This window comes from Manacus vitellinus, unplaced genomic scaffold (assembly GCF_001715985.3).
Source record: "Manacus vitellinus isolate BGI_N305 unplaced genomic scaffold, ASM171598v3 scaffold_0_pilon, whole genome shotgun sequence".
NCBI lineage: Eukaryota > Metazoa > Chordata > Aves > Passeriformes > Pipridae > Manacus > Manacus vitellinus.
Window position 1 is genome coordinate 52,550,293 of NW_021938789.1, and position 23,107 is coordinate 52,573,399.

Sequence of the window (23,107 nt, forward strand, 5' to 3'; positions counted from 1 at the left end):
GCTGGAGAAAGGAGGCAGCGAGCAGAAGAATAGCTTTCTGAGAAGGCAGCAGGCTTGAAGACAAGGCCAGGGCACAACAGCAAGAATATGCAGAGGAACAGGTTGGGGCATGGGGCAAGGGGATGGGCTACGGTGCAGCACTTGGTACTCTGGGGGGCCTCTAGCAGCACTCAGAGGACAGGAGGCAAAAAAAGTCAGAAACCAGAAGGGCAGGAATTTGTACTGTGCAACATTTGTTTTTGACTGCAAACAGTTAATTTGGACTTTCTCCTTGCTTTTTTTTTTTCCTAAAGGATGAGTTAAGTTTTCTAGATTCCAGCTCTCCTCATAAGGAATTTCTGCTCCTGAAAGATTATCTCCCTTGTTCTTTTCTGTCTTCCTGCCTCTGGTTTTGCTTCTTCGTCATGTTCCTGACCTTTCCTTCCCCTGCCACCTATTCTACTTTATTTTGTTCTCCTTTCCCTTCATGATTTGCACATATTTTTCTGTGATTATTTCTGTCCTGCTACCTCTCTTCCCTTTTTCGCTCATCCTTCTTTCCTGTGTGCTTCCATCACCAGATTCTAAAACCTTAATCAACTAGCTTGAGTGACTGGAAAACAAACCAAACTACTGTGGGTCGGGGCAGGTTGTTTGCCCATGTGCTAGCAAGCTGTCCTGCCTAGCATTGTAACTGAACACAGCATCTGGGATTCTTGGGTGGGTGGAAAACAAATGTCCATTTTAATCTCCATGTATTAGATCTCAGATCAAGCTATAAATGCAGAGCAAACTGGGTCTGAGCACTGTGCTCTTCTTATCAGCATGTGCTCTGCAATGCCTGGCATTACAAGTGGGAGAACTTTTACAACTTTCTGTCCTCCTAAGTGAAGAATTTTGCCTTATGGCACATTTCTAGCTAATTGTCTCTGTAGCAGATCAGAAGAGACCAGAAAACATCCTGTGGCTGCGGTGAAGGGAAGTAGCTACTGTCTTAACATTGACTTTCAAATAACTGGCAGCAGCTGTGATTTCTCACAGCACTTTTCAGAGGCAGCCCTACAAAGTCAGGTGAGCTACTGTGGGAAAGGTGTGCATGGATGCTGTTGTGTGCTGAGAAACTCTGCAGGCTCTACCTGTTGCTGTCACCAGCTGGCCTGGCTCTCCCTGTCAGGTGCCATGGAGCTATCAGTGAGGTCCCTGTCCACTTCGCTGTCACCCTTATCCCAGCTTTGATGGAGCAGCCATGCTTCTCCTTGCTGACAGACACTGCACACAGTCCTCAGGGTGTGGGTGAAAAGCAGCTTTCTTCTTCCTGGGAAATGTGCTTTTTGGCACTCTTGCTGGGTACTGTCCTTGCATAAATAATCATAGTGTTAACATTGAAACATGACTAAGCAAGCTGGTAGGTGTTCTGATTAGAAACAAGAAATAGAAAAGCAAAACCCTATTGGTTTTGGCACTGTTCAAATGATGTGCAATGCCTAATTCTCTAATTCATGCTCAGTACTTTTACAGGTGATGTGACATCCCTTCTGTGCTTAGACTTGAGGACATGGTAATCTTTTTTCCCTCTGGTTATCTTACTCAATAAGTTTCTGTCTCATTTGGGACTCGTGACTTACACAGAGACAGAAGACGTTCTGAAACAAAAGGATGATGGTGTAACTTGAGCACAAGCACAGGAGTACCCAGAACAAACTGCTGGCTCTAAACCAGTTCTGATTCCTAGGAAAGACGGGAGGCAAAAGTACATCTGTTCCCAGAGGACTCCTCGGATGACATGGCTTGTTTGTGTCCTGGTGAAGACGGAAAATAAATTCCTATACCTAAACACTGTATATTTTCTGGGAGGATCAGACCAAGAGGATTGGCTGTTATCATTAAAACTAAAGTCAGGTTTCTGTCCTTGATGATCTCAGGAGTAGTGGGTTGACCTTGGCTGGGTTGACCTCACCCACAAAGCCACTCTGTCACTCGCCCTCCTCAGCGAGCAGTGCCAGCACTGCTCAGCAGCAGCCAAAACACTGTTGTGTTTTAAACACCACTCCAGCTACAAATAAAAAGCACAGCACTATGAGGGCTACTGCGAGGGAAGTTAACTAACATACCATTAAAATACATTGTGTTTTCTGAAAGTGAAAGAATGTCATTGAATTGTTTATCCTGACACTTTAAATGGCTTTTGAGGATTCAGCAGTTTATTTGGAAACAGAAAAAAAAGTTTTTGCTGAGCTTTTTGTGCCTCTAGTGAAGAATATGTCCTCTTAAATGCCAGGAAAAGTGAGTTAGAACAGGATGTTCCTAGCCCTTCACGTTGTGCCTTTGGCATTCTCCACTTACAGCACGTTAGCTGTGCAAATCGAATTTGTCCTTGAACTTTTTCAGCCCAAATGATTCTATGGCTCTTTAGGGAAGTATAAGTTAGAAGTTGTGATACTTCAAAATATTAGGATGTCAGACATGATAACTTTGTATTAGGAATATGTAGTTGAAAAATCTGATCCTTGGAATGGCTGTGCTGTAGCACAGCTGATTTTGTTTCAGTGACGTAACTTCAGTTTTACAAAGATAATACCCCATATCAGAATTTCGTCATCTGTCTGCTGAGAAGAACCACGTGGATGTTTCTGTCTTAATGATTAAAGAATATTCCTAATGATCTTTGAAGAGCTGTTGTAATTTGACAGCAGGAAATTGTTCTGGCTTTTGAATATGTAGCAAATATTTTAAAGCAGGCTTTTAAGTGGTTTCCTTAGCAACCACTCTTCTTTAGAGATCAACACATGCTAATAAGTATACTGCTGGATTCGGATCAGCTTTGCAATATTAAAGGCACTAGTTTAAGATGCTGCCAGGTCATGCACAGTTCCTTGCTGTCCAACAGCCCTGGAGCACAGAGGGAAGCTCTCTCTGCCTGCCAGACTTTTCTCCAGACAGGCAAGGACACCACCTCTTGGTGGTGATCTCCTATAGGTGTCCTGAGGGGTGGAGAAGCTGAGTGTGCTCACTATTGACTGCTCTCTCATCCAGCAGCCCCAGGGAATGGAGGGCTTTATTTCTTATTCATCTACCCTCCACTCCCACACCCCAAGAAAATGCTAGTGACTTGTGATTCCTTTTTAAAAGAGGTATCAAGCACAGCTCTTAACTGAGCAAAGCCCATATTCTTTTATTTTGGTCTTATATTTCAAGTGTCTGGGGCATCGCATAATTTATCTTTCAATCCCATATTCCATATTTATGATCAATAGGAATATAAAGCCATTAATGGTGGAGAATCTGAGAGGTGTCATTAATATAAAGAAACACCATCTTCTGCTCTCCTCCAAGGGTTTAGTTATGTATTCTGACTTGGATTGCCATCCCTATTTGCTCTGAACGTCTGGGATTTAAGGCAGCTTTAGCAGAACTGACCTAAGAATCTTAAGGAAAACAAATGCTGCTCATGGCAAATGTGTTTAGCAGTGATCCTAATGGAGTGCATTTGCCTGATGTTTGTCCCCAGCCCTGTGAGAGCCTGATCAGATGCCTCAGCTGGGGTCTCTGGGGCAGACTTATCATTGTTTCTGGCTGGAAGTTTAGAGATGGTTCCTGCTGCCATAGAGTAAAAAGGAACGAGAATAATTTTCTCCTGATGCCTCCCCACTGTGTGCCTTTGCTACCTTGCTGCAAAGCCTTTATGTGAGGCTTCTCTCAGAAACTGTTGAGAGTCATGGAGGCAGGCCTAGTGCTGTACCCTCAGCATGTTCAGCGCTGAGTAGGGGGAGTTCTTTTGTTCTACTCTTGCACCTACGAGGTCTGGGTTTCTGAGAGTGGTGGGAAATGCCAAGTCTTACCAATAGACTCCTGAATTAATTAATCAGGATATTGCTTTGAGAGACAGGCAGCTTTTCTGTCTTCTGTGCCTGAGCTAAAAATTGGAGCGAGTATTCAAGAGAGAAGAAGAGGGGCTGCCACTGCCCTGGTCTCTGACAGTCATTGCATTGTTGGTCTGAAATAGCCCATCCCTGTTAACCTTCAGAGCTGGACTGTGGTGACCTTTTTGGGACAACTTGGAAAATAGAGTGCTAAAGCAAGGTAATTGCTGAGAAGCATCCTTCAAGAGATTCTGATACCTGTATTTCTTTAGGTAAGCCTGCTCTGTAGGAATAGCTTCTTGTTTGGCCGTGCTTTTCTTTCTCTAACTCTCATGAGAAAGGCTTTTCTAGAACTGACACAGGAAAAGAGTGTTCTTTGAAAGTAGTTGCTACTTTGCATTTGTGGTTTTGAAGGCAGAAATCAGCAGAAATTTCTCAAGGTAGAAATCATACAGAAGTCAGTTCATGTGACCCAGCCTTTGGCATTATTGTGCTTAATAGCAGTTTCTATTTCCTGTTGATGCTGTACTCATCTTTGCTTACTTGTTAATCCAACCACTGCCTGCTACTATAGGAAGGGTAACTGCTTCGTCCTAAGAGCAAATAGGAAGAATAGGATAATAGGCATTCAGTGTTATAAACCCATGCCCCTTCTGTAAGACAAAAACTGAGGCAATATTCAAATTAAATTACATGTTTGTAAAAAACCAAAAAGCACAAGGCCCACATGCAAAATGAAATCCTGTAGCATCATTTTGTAATGCGGATGATTTCACGAAATCCTGTGTTTACAAGTGAACCTGTGAACTTGCAGGGCAGGGCCTGACACAAAGCATATGGGAACTTCTGAGAATCCTCATCTTGACTTTTGAGGAGGTAAACACATCTTGATTCAGTCTGTCACCTATTGTATTCTGGGCAAGCCTGGCCCAGGTGTAGTCCTGAATGAATAGTGAAACACTGGACGTTATTCCATCAGTTGGGAAAACCTTAGCAAAAAACCAGAAGTGTTCCCTCACAGATTCCAACAGGTCCTAACTCCACATGCCTTGGATCTCTGCTCCTGGAGACACTTGTGAGCTGCTCAGCCCATTGGTCTTTGCGTTTCAGGCACAGTTTGTTTTCATTTTGCACAGTTGTATCTGTGCATGATTATGTTCTCTCTCCCATTTGGGGTTTCAGGTTGCCCCCAGCCTGTATTTAGGATCTTATCTTTTTCCACACCACTGCGAAATGACCGTTTTTCCAATATGGCCCATATATGGTCCATTGTATTGAAATAAACAAAACCATGTTTTATGCACGGTGCCACAAATAGGAAAATGCATGAATGAGTCAGACCATACTCAGATAAGATCTTGGAGAGGTGCAGGACATAGGGAAGTACAACCATTCCTTACCAAAACATGGTGCTGTCAGGCACATCCCATGTATCTTGCTCAACTGTAAGTATATGTTACAGTGGGCACTCTGCTCTTTCTTTATTCCAGCCTGTGCTTTTATATAGTGTTTGCATTCACAAGCCATGATGCTTTTTCAACAATCTACTTCCAGAATTGGAATTAATGACATTCAGTGTTTTTTTCCAGAACCTACTTTTTTTCTTTTTTAGTGGAGGCCAAGGAGGGAGGATTGTCTCATAGCAATAAAATAAATGGGAATTTTCTTATTGACACCAGTAAAGCTTTTACTGCAACACAGAACCAGCCGAAATGTTCCATGAAAGTACATTTAACTTGTATTAAATCTCCCCCTTCTCTGGCCCCATTCCCTGTGATCATCATGCTCTAACTGTGGCTGGCCAGAGTTCCGTCTTACGCAGAGCACAGTGCGATGCAGTTGCACCCTGCCGACTTCTTTGAGGATTTACAAGGTCTGTTTTTAAACGCCCTTGCAACAAACAAAACCCTGTACATATTCTCCTTCTGTCCTAACAGCTGTTAATCCTAAATCACAGTGTGAACAGCGAATGAGACGCTGGAGTGCATCTTGTCCAATGTGCTGCTTTACGTCTGGGCTGAAAATGCAGAGCCGGAGTGGAGGATCCTTTCCACATGCTGCAGCATCCATAAGCAGGCTCTGGGCAGGTGGGAAGGAGACCCAGCTGTTCCACAAGACATCTCTGAAGGGGCTGATAACCAATATTCCTGGCACACTGGAGACATGGATCCCTGGTCTTAATTTCAGGGAAGCCAAGACCAGAAGACCAGCAATGAGGGTCAGCATTAATACCCTGTGCAAGGTGAGTTGAATTGCTTGCTGTTTCTGCAAGATTTATACCTCCTCTTCTCCATAGGCACCTCATCCCTTTTTCCTTTACTTCAGCACTGAGGCCTCTTCTTACCACAAGTCACAATGTACCTATTTCTGAATTCAGCATATTACTGCATGAACCTTTGGAAAAGCAGCACTTTTAGATTTCTTTTAACTAACACATTTTAAATGGCATGTTATTAAATGTTGCTTATCACTTGTTGACCACATAGGAACGCTTGACCTTTGCCCAAACTACATTAAAATATTTGACAAAGCCATGCAAAATATTTTCCTTATTTCTTACTGAAATTTCAGAAACATCTGACTAGAAAAAACATAAAGGAAATAGATCTGCATGATAAAATGTCACTTAATGTGGACAGTATGTTACCACCATCCTTCAATGAATGTTTTGATGCTGTAAGGCTGGAATAAAGAAAAAGCAGAGTGCTCAGTATAACATAGCATACACCAGCAGCAGCAAATTTAATTTGTTTATCTCAAAGGGCAAGGTAATACACTTAATTCTGTAGTGCAGCAAAGTCTAATTGCACAGACCTCAGTCTATGACAGTAAGAAGTCAGCAAACTGGCAGATGGCCCAGCTCCTTCTTGGGCACTTTCCCAACATGTATAAATCAGGGAGGGGTGTAGCAGTTACAGGTGGACAATCCAGCTGACAGGACAGACCATCAGCTTCTTTGAAGGCAAACACAGCAAGTAGCTGTAACTCATCTGGTAGCTTTATGTCTGTGCATGCATCTACATAATAACACAAAATGGATTCAAGTGAGTATAATATCCAATGAATGAAGGCACAAGCAGCTTTAACAAATGTTCACAATGTTATTTCCAATATTTTAAGACTCATCCATATACCTGAATTCCATTTCTGATTTACTCTGTGACAAATCTAAACCAGCATATTCCAGAAAGATAGAGTTAATAAGCTGTAGAAAAGAAACAGGAAAACATAACCTCCAGCAATGTTTTATGATGGTAATTTGTAAGCTGGTGTTTTGATTTACACCTTGATAAAAATTTAATTGCCTGACGCCAAGAAAACCTGTCTGTCATGCTGTGCAGGTGTTTGTCTGGAATGACTAGATTGCCATGGAATTTGCAGGTGACTTACCCATTTGGTTTTACTTTCAGCCTCGATGGATAAAGATGTTGCCTTTTGATTCTCACGTCGTGTCTCTCTCGGGTGCTAAAGGAAAAGGTCTGGTTAGGATGTTGCTGTTAGGGGACCTCCTTGTACCTTCTTCTGGAGAACTAGGGCCTTTCACAGGACCAGACTGGGCTGGTTTTGGCTGGGGTAGAGTTAATTTTCTTCACAGTAGCTGGTTTGTGCTGGAAACAGTGTTGATAACACAGGGATGTGTTATCACTGCTAAGCAGTGCTTACACAGAGCCAAGGCCTTTTCTGCTCCTCACCCCACCCCAGCAGTGAGTGGGCTGGGAGTGCACAAGGAGTTGGGAGGGGACACAGCCAGGACAGCTGACCCCAGCTGACCAAAGGGATATCCCACACATATGGTGGTGTGCTCAGCATATAAAACTGAGGGGAAAAGGAGGAAGGGAGGGACATTCAGAGTGATGAGCATTTGTCTTCCCAAGTCACTGTTACATGTGATGGGGCCCTGCTCTTCTGGAGATGGCTGAGCACCTGCCTGACCATGGGAAGAAGTGAATTCCTTGTTTCATTTTGCTAGTGTGTGGAGCTTTTGCTTTACCTATTAAACACTCTTTATCTTAACCCATGAGATTTCTCACTTTTACCCCTCTGATTCTCTCCCCATCTTACCAGGGAAAGGGAGGGAGGGAGGGAGTGGGGCTGAGTTGCTTGCTGACCATGACACAGGTGCAGAATTACAAAGGCAGGACCACAGTCGTGCATTGAGACATCTTTTTATTCTGTGCCTTCCTACCTGTTCAGCAAGTGTTCTGGCTAGTCTGAAGGTTGGTCCGGTCATTGATACTTCACCAAAATGAGACAGCCAGGTTTGTCTGCAATCTGAGGGCAAAGCAGTGCTACAGCCACCCACTGGACAACACCAGCTTGTCACCCACCTCTTTAAATGTGCTGCAATCAAAGCTGCAGTTTATGGGAAGTGTTCGATGGGAATACTGAAGACAAAAGTGCCTTAATGAGGAAGAAAGCAAAAACCACCCAAAGGCCAGACTGAGGGGTGTCTGAGTATTTACAACTCATACACATCTTGGGCAACAGAAAAAGCCGGGGTTGAGGTGGCAGGTGGACTTCAAAGTTATTCTAATGTCCTTTCCCTGAATCGTTACATGGGCAACAATCTGGCTTCCCACAGAGCTATCCTCCCTTGTGCCCTTGTCTGTATAGGGCAGCCAACACCTCCTCTTTTGGAAATGCAACATGTTTGTAAATGCTTTACCCACTGACAAAATTACTTTTGTATCTTGCTGCTAGTCATCAGGACCAGCTCTGAACTCAGCAGTTCTTCTAAGACATGTGTCTGTTCATCTGCCCTCCTCGTTCCCAGCGAGCACCCAAAGGACACATTAAATATAACCTCAGACTCTGGTACAGAAATACATCACGAAACATGACCCTCAGGTCAGTCAAATAAGTCTCATTGCAATTCCCATTGCACTGATTCGTATTAGAAAGTATTTCCCTTTTATTGAAAAGACTCCATGAATGCCAGCTCCAGGAAGAAAAAGAGCCCAAAGCACGAGTACCAGCCAAGTCCTGCTGAGCTCTGCAGCCCATGGTGACAGGTCACCCATGATGACAGGTCACCCATGGTGACGGGTGTGTCTTTGCTATTGTGTCCCGTGTCCAGCCGGGGCTGTGGTTCCCCCCATTGGCAGCTCTCTTAGGGATCGGCTGTACGGTGCCACAGGAGCCAGTGACTGGAAAACCCATTTTTGAATTCTCAGCTTCGGCTTGGTCTCTGAGGGAAGCCCGCAGGGTGGTTCCTGCAGGAAGGAGTAGTGCTGCCCACAGGCAGGAGCAGCTCAGGTATCTGGGTTCCCTGGATATCCCGCGCTGAGCCAACTCTGCCGCAGCAGAACCTTTGTGCCGGGTCTCCACCTGAGCATGGGGAAAACATTGAAAATATTTCCTTCCCTGGGCTGCAGACCCAAAGCCATGCTCAGAGGCACAAGAAGGCTGGAATACCATGCAGATCCCCAGAGATGTATGTTTGACCTAGAAGCACAGATCCCAGTACTAGCAAGTAGCAGTCTAAGGACAGATGAGTGCAAGATGCTGCATCACCTGCAAAGAAACTCCTTGAAGGTCACAGCTGCTGCACAAAGACCTCTGGGCGCAGGTTTTCTGGTCTAGGGAGGCATGTGTAGCATCTGCATCCCCACACAGCTGGCTCACAAAGACAAGAGAAAGCTGCAGTAAGCCAAAAAAAGTTGCTTGTGTGGCTCATCTTCTGCTGCCCACTTCATGGGAGAAAGGTGGAAATCAAAACTCCCCAGTGAGTAAAGTAACAATGAAGAAACGACGTCTTGTAGCATGCAGCAGTTTATAAAGTTGATGATACTCTGGCAGAAATGGAATTTTTCAACTCCTTAGATGGGAAAAGGAGTAAGATGGTAATAGTAAGTTGATTTAAATATCCCAGAGTAACTACCATGTAAGAATTGCCTTCCACGCTGTGACACTAGTCTGCCTCATCCTGGAGGAATGAAATAGCCGAGACTTGCTTTTCTGTAGGGTCTCCCCGGCACGGCAAAGCAAGCTTTCCCAGTAGCTTGTTAACATGGGACAAAAAGCAGCATCCTTCCTCCTCTGAGACCAGGCTGCATGTATTTGTATTTATTTCCCTTAATGCTCACCAAAGCTACATGCAGCGTACTTGAGCCATGTGACCCCGAGGCACTTCATTCTTTTCCCCTCCTATCTTGGGAGTTCTTCCCGCCCCGAGAGGGTGATGAAACAGCGCCAGCTGAGATTTAGTTCTCGCTTCTCCGAGTGCGGTGCGCGCAGGGCGATCCAAGGGCTGCTGCGGACCGGGATCCGAGCTGGAGCGCGGAGCCGCCGCCGCCCGGTGGCCCGAAGGCGGCCCTGCAGCGCCCGTCCCTCCTCGCTGCCGCCGCCCGGTGGCAGAGAGGCGGCACTGCGGCCTTGTCCTTGTCCTGTGCCCGCTCCCTGCTGGAGTTCTTGTCCTGCCGTTTATTACCCGGCCGAAGAGGCTGACCCTCACTTCGCTACGGCCTCCTTCCAGGTGGTTGTAGAGAGTGAAAAGGTCCCCCCTGAGCCTCCTTTTCTCCAGACTAAACACCCCCAGCTCCCTCAGCCCCTCCTCATAAAACCTGTGCTCCAGACCATTAGCCAGCTCCGCTGCCCTTCTCTGAACTTGTTCCAGCACCTCAATGCCTTTCTTTTATTGAGGGGCCCAGAACTGGACACAGCACTTGAGGTGTGGCTTCACCAGTGCTGAGTGCAGGGGGACAGTCACTTCCCTGGTCCTGCTGGCCACACTAGTTGTATCCTTCCTGATCCAAGCAGAGATGCCATTGGCCTTCTTGACCATCTGAGCACACTGCTGGCTCATGTTCTTCAGCTGCTGCCAACCAGCACCTGCAGGTCCTTTTCTGACAAGCAGCTTTCCACCCCTCTGTCCCCTGCCTGTAGCACTGCATGGGACTTTTGCCATCCAAGTGCAGGACTCAGCACTTCACCTTGTTAAACCTCATACTATTGGCCTTGACCCATTGATCCAGCCTGTCCAGACCCCTCTGCAGAGCCTTCCTGCCCTCCAGATCAACATTCCCACCCAACTTGGTGTCACCTGCAAATTGACTGAGGGTACACTCAATCCCCTCATCCAGACCATTGATGAATTCCTCCTGCTATATTTTGTCTCTTGTCCCTTTTAAAATTTTCTTGCAATGTCTCCCTCTGAGCAGTTCAACGTATTTTTAAATTCTCACTATGTTTCTTGTACCCTCTCACTTTTTATATTATTTTTTTCTGTGTTAGGTTCATGTATCCAGGTTTTGGTAGCAGCAGAGGTGCAGGGGTGGCTTCTGTGAAGACATCAGGAACTGTCCCTGTGGCAGACAGAACCAGTTCCAGCAGGATGCAGAAAAGATCTGCCACTGGTCAAAGCTGAGCCACAGCTCTCCAGATGCGGCATCACCAGTGTGGAGTAAAGGGGAAGGACCTTTAAACTTTGCTACCACTCTAAACAAAGTGGCTTCCTCAAATACTGTAAGAAACAGAGCTATTCCTGTCCACTAGCCCATCAGACCAGCCCATGAGGGAGATGCCTGGTGACTGGAGGGAGGCAGAAGAACTGAAGGTAAGCTGTGCAACGTGGTTTTTATATCCACCATGTCAGACAAAATAAGTTCCTGTGGTCAGAACTGGTTATGTGTTCTCCTGAGTTTGAAAGATACGTGTGAAGTAGTTCTTGCTTCAATTACTAAGGTCTAGCATCTCTATTTCTAGAAGAAAGGCTTTGTGGGAAAAGAAACTATTTGTCTCCTTATAAGGGGTTGTAACCCCCACCTAAGAATAAATGTGGTTTTGTAATTCAGAAGTCAGGATGTGTTATGTAGCTCTCTGTAAATCTTTGAAAACATAGAGGAAGCAACATCTCCTGTCTTCTCCTCTAGCTTTGTCCATTTGCCATGAAACTGGTTAACTGCTTTGAGATTTTGTCTCTAGCACCCAAAATTACTGGCCTTTGCCATGTTTCCTCAATGTGAAGGGGTTCTGTAGTGTCTTTTTCTAGTAATCATTATGTAAGATAAGGACAGTGGAAGTACCAGAAACTTTCCTGATCTCAGCTTCCCTAAATCAAATCAGTTCAGTCCCAAGGATCTTTATACAGGTTACAAGGAAGGAGCAGTCACTACCCTTATAACACAGTGCAGACAGAGAGAAGGTCACCTTTAAAGTCACAGAGAGCTGAGAATGAACAGCTCAGTCAACACTTCAGGGTATGACTGTTTCTAGAAAAATGGGGGAAAAGAGAGTCTTGTTCAGTCTCATCCTTTCAGGTTTCCAGTCTAAACAAAATGGATTTCTATTAATTCTATTTAAATGGTCAAGCTTTGAATAACACTTTCTTATTGCTACATGTGTCAAAGGTGTTTTTAAGTGTTCCTAAAAAATGTAACCTTCTGGTACCTTTTTTTTTAAAAAAAAAAAAAAGACCAGCAGTGAAAACTAGCAGTTCATGCAAAACCAGACTCTTTTAGAGAAACCTGCAATTTTTTTTTTATACACAGACCATTCAAACTATTATCAAGTAATCAACAGGAACCATGTTTTATTTAACATATACTTTTTAATCCACCAGATAAAACCAAGAAACTTTTTTCATAAATCTGGCAGTAGTGTTGGGCCTTTCTTTCATTGTAAGATCTATGCAGTCAATTTATTTAAACATGTTTAACTTCTGGGTAGAAATTATTTTTAAGAATCCAAACAAGTCTACTAATTTATTTTAATAAAAGGAAAACTCAGGAGACTGCACTAGCTTTTGTTGCTTTCTGTAACTGAGATTCTTTTTTTATCTAATATTTATGAATATACTGCACAACAAAATCAGTATTCTTGTATAACTTATTTATGTACTCCACATTTGAGGAAGGAATTATCAGCATTTTACTTAATATCTGTACCAAGAAAATTATTCCTTCCAGATGTAAAAAAAAGCAATCTTCCCTTTCATTTTAGCTGTCATAAAGCATACATAATACACGTTATCCCCAAATTTCCCTTTACTTTTACCTTACAAGCAAAGTAAAACACAAGCTCTTTGTTTTAAATTCTCCTCTCTCCTTCTCAGATAACTCCTACAACTGTTTTTACACTTCCAGTTTAGCGAATCTTACAGTCGGGGTAAATCTACAGAAATAACTTGCACAGCAAAAAAGCAAAACCAACTCTGCACCTCTGCAGAGCAAGCTAAATCCTGGTGGCCTGCTTCCATGGCAAATTCACTTCAGTTAGCTTTTTACCTAAAAGCCTCTAATTTAGGGAAAAAAATATTTAATTTTGTTATCTATAACTCTTTGCTTTTGCCGACAACAAGCAGCTATTAAGGAATACATTAGTCAAACCTGAATTTCATCTGGAGCAACATTAGTCAAGAGTTCATGTGTAATTTAGGCAGAAAAAAAGCATGGTCCAAGTGCTTTGCCAGGCAGTGTCCATTCTTGGTGAGTATATGCTTTTCCATAGCGCTATTACAGCCTATTTAACGTTCTGCTTTTGATTTTGCTTCAAATTTACATTATTTAGCTCGCCCTAAATATTTGCACCACAGTGTAAGTCAAGACTCAGTCAGCCTTATGCCTCATTGACAGTATTTTCCTTAGAATTCTGGCTGGCTCCCTGTTGTCCTATTTTCTTGTACGGATATAGCTTTCTTCCTTTATGGGTCCTCGTTAATTAAAAATACTTCGAATAGTTTCAATCCCACTGTAGCAAAACATTATGGCATAACACATAAATTATGAAGAAAAAACTACTGCTAGCATGGATCACTTCCCAGCATTCCTAATAACAGGGAGCAAGCACACTGCATTTCTAGCCCCTCTCACCTCTTGTGCTGCCTGCTGAGGTCACAGCCTTTCCCTGCAGCCCTCCCCCTGCCCTAGCAGTGGGGAATGGGAAGGGAAGGGAGCTTCCCTTCCTTGGGAGTGGGCCACTTCTGCCCTCTCCCCCAAAATCCCCATCCCCTTCTGCTGCTGCTTTGGAGGGTGGGCTGGAGACACTGTGCACAGGCAGAGCCAAGGTACTAAGAGTACTGTGGTTGAAAGAGCAGAAAGCTGTTTAGACAAAAATAATGGTCTCTTAGTATAAGTACAATTAAATCTGGTCTCTGTGGGGAATAGAGACCAGATGTTATATGCTGCCTCTTAATTTTTTACTTCTGCAAATTAAACAGGATACGGGGACAGATCGTGCCTGTGCTCCATAATCCTCTGCTTTTTTAGATGATACTTCAGTGGATTATTCAGATTTACCTGTTATAGGGCATTTCTATGTATTCTATCTACCTTTTTCTTTTTTATTTTCTTAAGCAAATGATTGAATACCAAAATTTTATTTATCTCTCTGTTTTTCAGTTCTCTGGTTTTTTTTCCTGATATTTGATAGAACAATCTAAAATTTATCCATAAAACTGGTACTGAGTTTTCCTTAAACTGAGATATCATGCATATTTTTATACAAGCTTGTTTTAGCTCATTATGCTTTTCTGAAAGCTCTGATTCTTCTATAAAAGATTATTTTGTAGAAGAGCCCCAGTGAGGTGATTGACCATTTTCTTTGTCAGTTATTTCCCACCAAATTTGCCTATGGTGCAGGTTAAAATCTCTCCCCCTTTAATGCCAACTCAGCCATAGTTAATTATGCAATTTAGTCTGATGATAATTTATTCCATCTAATGATGCATGAGATATAAAAAGCCCAAAGGAGGAGTTTGGGGAACTGGAAATTAGGAGGGGGAAAAAATCCCAAACCAAACATTCCCACCTTTTTTCCTTGCAAACTCAGCATATCTTATGCTGAAATTACTGAGACACCATGGAGCCCTGCTTTTTTTTTTACAGTCTCTTGGTGCTGGAATCACACTTTAAATCATTCTCCAAAAGCATGACTTAGTTAACACTTCATTATGCAAGAAGATTTCCACTATGCTGTAGTTGGCAGAAAAATCTGACTTTCCCCATGCATTTTATCCAGCACCCACTTCAAATTAAGAAAATGAGACTTTAAGATTTTTTGTCTAAAAGGCATGTGCCTGAATGCCTATTTACCCAATCATCAGTTGTATGAGGCCAATATGTTAAAAATATGAGAGATCAGTTAAATTAAGATATTTCTGTCATTTTTTTTTCTCCTTTCAAGGTGTAAGTATTTCACTGTACAGCATTATTTGAAGAGTAACATGTTTCATCTCAAGGATCATGAATGGCTTGCAGTATAATTTTACAATGTGGCTCGTTAAATTAATTTAGTAAGTGGAGAGCACGGTTATTTGCTCACATAAGTGTTTTCAAATTGTACACTTTAGACTACCAGGAGTCTGAAGTGTCACAGGAACTGGCACGTCTGTGGTGCCAGGGCCAAATCACCTCTTTTACAGCTTGTGTTAAGATGATGGGAGCCTCCAAAATATTCGAGGGTAGCAAGTGGTGTAGGAAATCTGGCAGTCATAATCTTAGTGGAAAATTCTTTTTCAAAAAGCAGAAAATAGACTTAGCACTAGAATAATACTATATCCAGTCCCCGACAACATTCACACTCTCGTAACGCTGGAATTCAAGCTTTTAAAAACGTGTGGATACTTATGGTTATTTTTTACAGCTGAATCCCAAACCCTTTATTCAGTTTTTGCTCCTTTCTTTAAGCAAGACTGCAATTTGCAGTATTTATTAAATTCAAACAGTGAGGTTATGTGCTAACATCTGATCCCATCTATTTTAATTTTGTATCCTTTTGAGATACAAATGTAAGTTGAAAAAGAGAGATCCTTCTTAAACGGATAAACACCCTTGCCATGCTACTGCAAGGGTGCTTAAAATAAAAGAGGAGGAAATAACAACCCAGAACATTGTCATCAGAACCAGTACAGCTGCACTGCCAGAGCATGTAAACCTTTATTTCTGCACCTAAACCTTCTTTTTTGGATCTCTTTCAGCTAAATACAATGATCTAACTGAAGAGACCTCAGTGCATTTCAATAGGCATAGGCTTAGGCAGAAAGACTTCTCAACCCTGGGCTCAGATCTGTAATAATTTCCTGACAAAGAAATCACAGAAATATTTTATAGGAAGTGCCATCAAGAAGTCATCTAGTTCACTTCCTTACTGTAAGTATGTTTAGATCAATTTATATAAAATGTTGAATAAAAAGTGCAGTGAATGTTGTAGAAAATCTATGCTATTCTCATATAATTTATTTTTCATCATGCTAACAACACACAGCATTTTTGTACCTCTGATGTGACTGGGTATCAGAAAATATTTGTAAATCTCATTTTTTATAACGGCCAATATTCAAAATGAGACCATTTTTAACAATAACTTGAAATACCTCTAATTTAAAAATATCACATTATACTTTTACAAACTGCCTATACACATAAGAAAGAACAACTAAAAGATAGCCTCCAGTCTGTATTTAATTTGAAAAAAAAATTCTACATTAAATCAGGCTGTTAATTGATTCCATCTTTGAAATACTCATGACAATGCAGATCCTGATTTGAAAACTGACACTCCCTCCAAGAAAGAAACCCACATACTGATACATACATTTCACACAAATTGAAAAGAAAGGCTGCCAGAAATGAACCAGTAAGGATTAAGTTTAAATTAGGTTCAATTAACATGGCTAAGTTAAAATCGTGAGTAGCCTCTCTGTAGGGATAGTAAAAACTCAGCTGGACAGTGCCCTGAGCAAAGTGGTCTAGGCTGGCCTGTATGACTGTTAATTCTGTGAAGAATGTAGAGTGATGAGTAATTTAGGTTGGAAAGTACAGTCAGATTACTTAGAGTCTTATGCATTCAAGTTTTTTAAATTTTCAAGGTTGTGGACTCCACAGCCTCTCTGGCAATGTGCAACAGCACGTAACACCCAACTCCATCCCTTCAGAGCCACAAAACTTCCATTTCTGCTGCTCAGCCCATCCACTCTTCCAGCCCCATACACTTCCTTTTCACGTTTGAACTGAGTTAGGAATTTCCTGTTCAACCAGTCTGGCTGCCTGCTGTGCACACCCATTTTCCTGCAGTTCAGGGTGGACTGTCCTTGTGCTTTCAGGAGGCTGGCCTCCAAGACTGACCAGTCTCTGTGGCCCTTTGCCCCTTAGAGCACCCTCCCATGAATCATAGCGTCACAGAATGATTTGGTTTGGAAGGGACCTTAAAGATCATCTGTTTCCAACCCCCTGCCATGGGCAGGGACACCTCCCACTAGACGAGATTGCTCGAAGCCCCATCCAACCTGGCCTTGAACACTTCCAGGGATGGGGCATCCACAGCTTCTCATGAGATCCTGTCTGCCTGCTGCCTGAACAAGCTGAAGTTCAGGGTATTTAGTCTGCCATTGCTGCTTCTACTCTCTGCTTCTGCTACTACTACCTCCCTTTGCTTTTGAGAAAAAAATAAAATTCTGAGGGAAGACCCAGTAAAGTAAAGCTCAAATTGTGCAAAACCACTCATTTTTTAAAATTGCCAACACTAGATTAGAGTTTTATCTGCTGCATGGTATTACATCCAGTTGCCTTCAGACTGTAAAGGTGGCATAAGCTTACTCCTTGTTTTTCCAAGTGTCAGTTTTCTTCAGGGAGAGAAAAAGGAGATGAAACAGCTGCCACTTTGTGACTATGATACAGGTGCTTATGGCCTGGGAAAGAGGAAAGAAGAAAAAGTGGCAAGTAATATTCTCCATTCTTGTGTCTCTGTGCTTGATACAAGGTTCTGGGTATTTAATTTTTGTCTGAATACTTTTATGCTCCTTTGAATTTTTAATATCTGAGATCTGTCAAGAGAGGTACTGGCCACTCTTGAGCTGTAACACTCCTCAACAGTTTCTTTACCAGCTTTCTCCACAGCATTTCAGTGAGAGTAGAGGAGATCTGTTTCCATCTTCCAAATGGAGCATCTCAAACGTTGTCATCTGCTTTCTATCATATGATGTATCATGATATAATTCCAACTGCTTGCTCTTTTTTAACCCTCTCACTCTCTCTCTCCACATATGATATAGAGCTGTCTTTCCTCTTCTCTTCACTGTGGGTTTGTACATTGCCTATCTCTCAAGTTACCTCTAGAGAGGAAAGTTTCTAGAGGGAAGATTTCACAGAGATTTGGTTCTCAAACTCCTCTAAAAAGAAATTTGCTTTCTATGACCATTGAAGGATCCTTTAAAAAATTATTCATATGTGTAAATCTACTCATCCTAGGATTTGAAGACAGGTATTTTATTTTAAACAAGAGTCAGGCAATTAAAAAAATTATCCTAATGCTGAAATTGGTAGTGACAAAACTGGAATTTTATCAGGTACAACCTATTTGGGACTTACTTAAGTGACTAGTAAAGCATTTAAAAAGCACTTGGTATTTCAGGTATTTACATAAACTTTGACTGCATGCTATAGAAACCTTCCTGTTGTGGTTCCAGTAGAGCACAGTTATTTGATTTCATTCCTTGAGCAGTTCTTCTAAGGGTCAGTTTGCAATAGTTTCCCCATTACTGGAGGAACCTGAAGGCCCTGAAGAAATCCCGATGCAGATAAGTGACCACATTGCATCAGGACTAATGCAACTTAACTGACTCCCACTTCTCCGGAGCTACGGGCACTTGCAGGAGAACTGAGCTCTGGTTCCTGTGATAAAAGCAAAATGTCAGGCAGGAAAGCTGAGAGACAGACATTTCTGCTGAGGAGAATCAGTTATTTCAACTCTAAACCTGAATTCAGTAATATTCTCTCTTGTATTGTGGGTTTTTCGTAAGGATCTCCCAGTTTGTTGAAGGAATAACCAGTCTTGAGGGGGAATGGCTGAAGGTGGTATAGCAACATGTCAACCCCCTTTTTTCCACATTATAAATTCAACTGCCTAGGAGGAAACCACCTCATGACTTGGAATACTTTAGGATAGACATTAATAATAACAAATTCTAATTGGTCATTATTGCTTGAACAGAAACTATCAGATTTCATTTTCACCAGGAGGAAATGAAAATGTCATGTACTGTAATATGACAAGCATGGAATTTACAGTAGTGATATGTACTTGTAATTACCTTTATATGTGTAAATGCACACAAAGCAGAACACCAGGGAGGCCGTTTTACAACAGATTTAATCAAGAGAACATCTACGTCTCCTCATAAACTTACTTAACCAACTTTGAAAAAAGAATGGAGTTGATTAGACAGGTTAATGGGGTGATGTCTTTATAAATGACAGATGGCCACGTTAGAACAGAAAGTTGTTCACTCTCCATTTTTTATTTTATTTTACTTATGAGACTGTTTTACTATTTTTTTTTTTACTTATGAAAGCATTGCTCATACATTTTTGATTAGCAGTGGTTCACTGGAAAAAAAAGCAATTTCCAGTGAAACTGAACTTTTAGCTGGATGGATGTTGTCATTATGCTTAAGTGGCAATAATCAAAACTAAAATACAAAATGAATTTTTTGGAATTCCAGGTCCTTATAAACATCCTGACCTCCCCACATTGCCCTGCAAATGGAGAAAAGTGCTTACAGATTTGCAAGCTCATAAGAACATAACCAAGGAACGAAAACATGCAGAAGAAAGCTAGCTTTTTTTTGTGTAAGAGGAACCCATTAGTGGTGAATTTGGCAGAGTAATTAAAAAATTACAATTAAAAAAAAAGCAAGAGTTAGTTAAGAATAATAAAAAATATTGTTATAATGCAAAATTAGCTATGCTTGAAAAACTAATAATGTTCACCCTGGGCACATCAGAATTATCAAAGCGTAGGATGTGGAATAACCTAGATGGTTAAATCTTTCCTCAAGTATCTGAGGTGTCCAAAAGTGAATCACAGCTAAGAGTGTAAACTGAAGGAGCATACACTAACTTCCTTCACAAAGCCCTCTGTCTGTGTGCCCTGGGGACCCTGGCCTGAAGAGGAGGGTGTGCAGTACCTGAAGTTGCTATTGGAAGCCACTGTGGCAGAGCAGTTCTTGGCTCTTTCATGGATAGCACGTTGCTTGGCAGTGGTCTGTGTGCCACCACTGGCACGTGCCATGATGTGTGAAGCTCTGTCTGAAGATTTCCAGTGCCTGCTCAGCTGTTTGATAATCAAAGTTGTGCAATAGTTTCTGTAGAATTCTCCCATCTCTCTCTTCTTCTCCTGTATAAAAAAATATCCATTCCTAAATGGACCATGAATTAAGAAAAAAACTGTGCATTGCTAACCTTCTATTCTTTTCCTCTTCCTTTGGCATTTTTCGCTGACACAAAGTGTACAGCTTCTTCATCTGGTGCAGATAGTTGGTTAAAACAATCCTACTGAGCATCTCTCTGGCCTTCCATTTGTGAATGTGAAAACCAAAGCCTTCCAGGAACGTTTTCCCTTGAAAATTTCTCTCGGAGTTTAGGATTTATGAGAACCACTAGACTAAGTTTTGAAAAGTCTCTGGATATTTGGGGCCTTTTTGCATTCATCAGGATTGTAGTACCAGTGCAATGAAACAATCCTTAAATACATTTGTGAAACTCTGCAGCAGAGAGCAGTAACAAAAGATAATTCTAGATAGTCAGGATAATGTGGCTGCAGTGTGTCATAGTCTGGATCAGAATTCCTGGAGGCTTTTTCAGTGCTAGGATACTGCTGTTTTTTGGCGTTTTTTTAAATGAAGTACAATAGCATATCACAAGTTTAATTGCATTTATCTGGGCATATGTAAATCAATAGTTTCCATAACGGTGTCTAATCCTCATTAACAGAAACAGATCCGCTTATCCCTGAGGTAGGTGAGTAGGTGGCTGGCAGCTGCAGAGGTACAATAGTCCAGCTTTTACTAATTACATTATGATCAACAGTTTTGGGTGATAATTTGACATCATATTTAAGTCACTACACAACTCAGTGGACGCATCCCACAATCCACCTCCCATGAACACAAAGAAGACAAATTTCACACAGAGTATCCATCGAGGTAACAGCTGTGACTGGCTTTGTGTTCCTTACTGGTACTTCCACAGATTATTTGCTGTAACGTCAGTAGCACCTCTTATCAATGTATTACCATCTGGTCAAGTGTTATGGACATAATGCTACGGAAATGATTTAGATCTACCTTTGCTCAATTAATTCCTTAATTCTGTGTCCTAATACCACTGTCAATACCTGCTGCCAGATCCGAGATTTTTCCCGGAGCTCCTATTTCCCCAGAGTCAGCTGGATGTTCACAGCATTTTGAGGTGAAGGTACGTGTGTTTTTTTGTTTGTTTTCAGTTGGTGCTAACTGGAGTAATCGGATCAGTGGTGAATCGCCGGTTTCATAAATCTAGTGGGGATAGGATATAGGGGATAATACAGAAAGGATTATGTAAAAGATTTGTATCTTCAGGAAATACTGATTTCCACAGTGCCTGATCCTTAACAGTAAGCTACTGTCTTCCAGCACCTGGCTGCCTTGCAAAGTAGTCAGTTTGAGTGCCTTGATATGCAAAATACCACAGCTAATCTAGTCAGACAATCCTTGATCATTTTGTGACTTCTTAAAGTAAATAAGTATGTAAAAGAATGTTCCTTAGTACACGTCTGTTTTAATAATCTAATGAAAGACACTGCAGTTTGGAAGAGCCTGGTAAATGCAGCAGCCTTCTAAATATTTTATTCCTGTTTGCATCCTATTCCTAAAGCACTGATTCCCGTGATTCATTACTGCTCTGTATGGATTGTCTCCCTGAACACTTCCCTTGCCATTGATCCCTGTTTCTATTAAAACAAGGTCATTCCATTCCTTTCACTTTCTGCTGTTCTCTCTTCTGTTTAATTCACCTCATTATTTTGATACCATCCTTATCCTTCCTTACAAAGCATGGGGTTCATCTCCTCTTCCTTGACCTGCTCATCCTCCTACACACAGCCCTATTAAATTTCCTCCCTCCAGCAGAGCCTCCTCCCTCTGAATCCTACACAAGCATTAATTCAGGGGGAGCTTTATTGAAAAGAAAATGAAATAGCAAAAAAAATATGTGTGACGGATAAAAATAGAAGGAATTAGTAGTTATAATAGAAAGGTTTCAGGTGAGCCAAAATTAATACAGGATCCAAAATGTGCATAGGCTGGTTTAAAAAGAAGAAAATGAAATACAGCATGAATTTTCAGAGAGACCCCATGTCCCTTATTTTCTTTCCATTTTGTGTAGCCACCAGTTGCTACGCAGTCCCTGGGAAACAATGACTTAGCCAAAATCCTCAGGCTTGTCTATTCTTTTCTAACTGTTTTTACTTTACTGTTGTGATCCAGAGAAGTACTAAAAACCAGAGGGAGATTATCCAATTTTTGTGTTCATTGCTCATTACAGGACCATCTCTAATCTTTGTTGTTCAAACTATACAATAGAACTGAAAGACTGAAGCAATACATACCAACAGTGAGCTGTTTGTTATTATCAGTATAATACTGATAATAATACAAGTTTTTCTTGCTCGTTCCTTTCTGTGATGTAGCACAGGCCTGTAACTGCATTTACTCCACAGATCTTAATCCAGCCTCTGTGAGAAGTAATTTGTTGGGGATTTCAAAACATCCTCTGAGATCATACCAGAGTTTTATGCAGAAAACCTCTCATAATCCTTCTCAAAACTCTAATATGGAGCTATTTCTGGATCTTATGCGTCTTTTGGACCAGGCTTGGCTGGAGAGTTCGAACAGTACATGGGAAACAACTGTGGTGCAAGCTGTGTGTAATGAGGGATGGGCACAGCTGCAGCCAGGCTGGGAGCAGCTGCTTCCACAGGCTCGCAGAATCCTTTGGGTCCAGCATAGCAAGGTAAGCACAAGTGCAAAGACACCTCCCTCCAGCACACTCTGCAAGTTTACAGATGTGTGATCTGATGAATGTGGCATTTAAACTTGGCTTTCAGTGAAGAAACATGATTTGTAGTGTCTTCTGTTTGCACCTTTGTTTTGCCCAAAAACAACGTAGGGTTTACTGCCAAAGCAGAAAACAGAGCAAATGTGTCTTACAGTGCTGCCAGAAACTGGATTCTTAAGAGGACTTTCACAATTACAATTATATCTTTTAGTACAAATGAGAGAGTGGAAAAAAGGGTAACAAATCAGGGTGCACACTCAAAAGGAAAAGTAAGGAGTGCTCATTAAAAGTAGTGCACAATGAGGTGTTTCGTAAATTTATTCAGAATTTGCTGTGGTACAAGTTCATGAGATATTTCCTGCTATAGCTTGGGTAGTGTAAGGAATTACACTGACATTTTGAAGACCCTAAAGAGATGAGCTAAAGCAGCTTCTTCAGCTCAGTACCTGCATAATTTCC

At 41.8% G+C, this 23,107-nt stretch overlaps 1 long non-coding RNA gene across 1 annotated transcript in view; it reads left to right on the forward strand.

Annotated features, from left to right (window-relative positions):
- LOC112841091 overlaps positions 1-22,597 on the forward strand; it is a 25,256-nt gene extending 2,659 nt beyond the window's left edge. Inside the window, exons 2-6 of the long non-coding RNA XR_003915747.1 lie at positions 5,777-6,081; positions 8,541-8,687; positions 11,087-11,394; positions 15,754-15,925; positions 22,463-22,597. This is a non-coding gene — a long non-coding RNA (uncharacterized LOC112841091). The remainder of the gene's footprint in view (positions 1-5,776; positions 6,082-8,540; positions 8,688-11,086; positions 11,395-15,753; positions 15,926-22,462) is intronic.
- Positions 22,598-23,107: the final 510 nt, after the last annotated feature.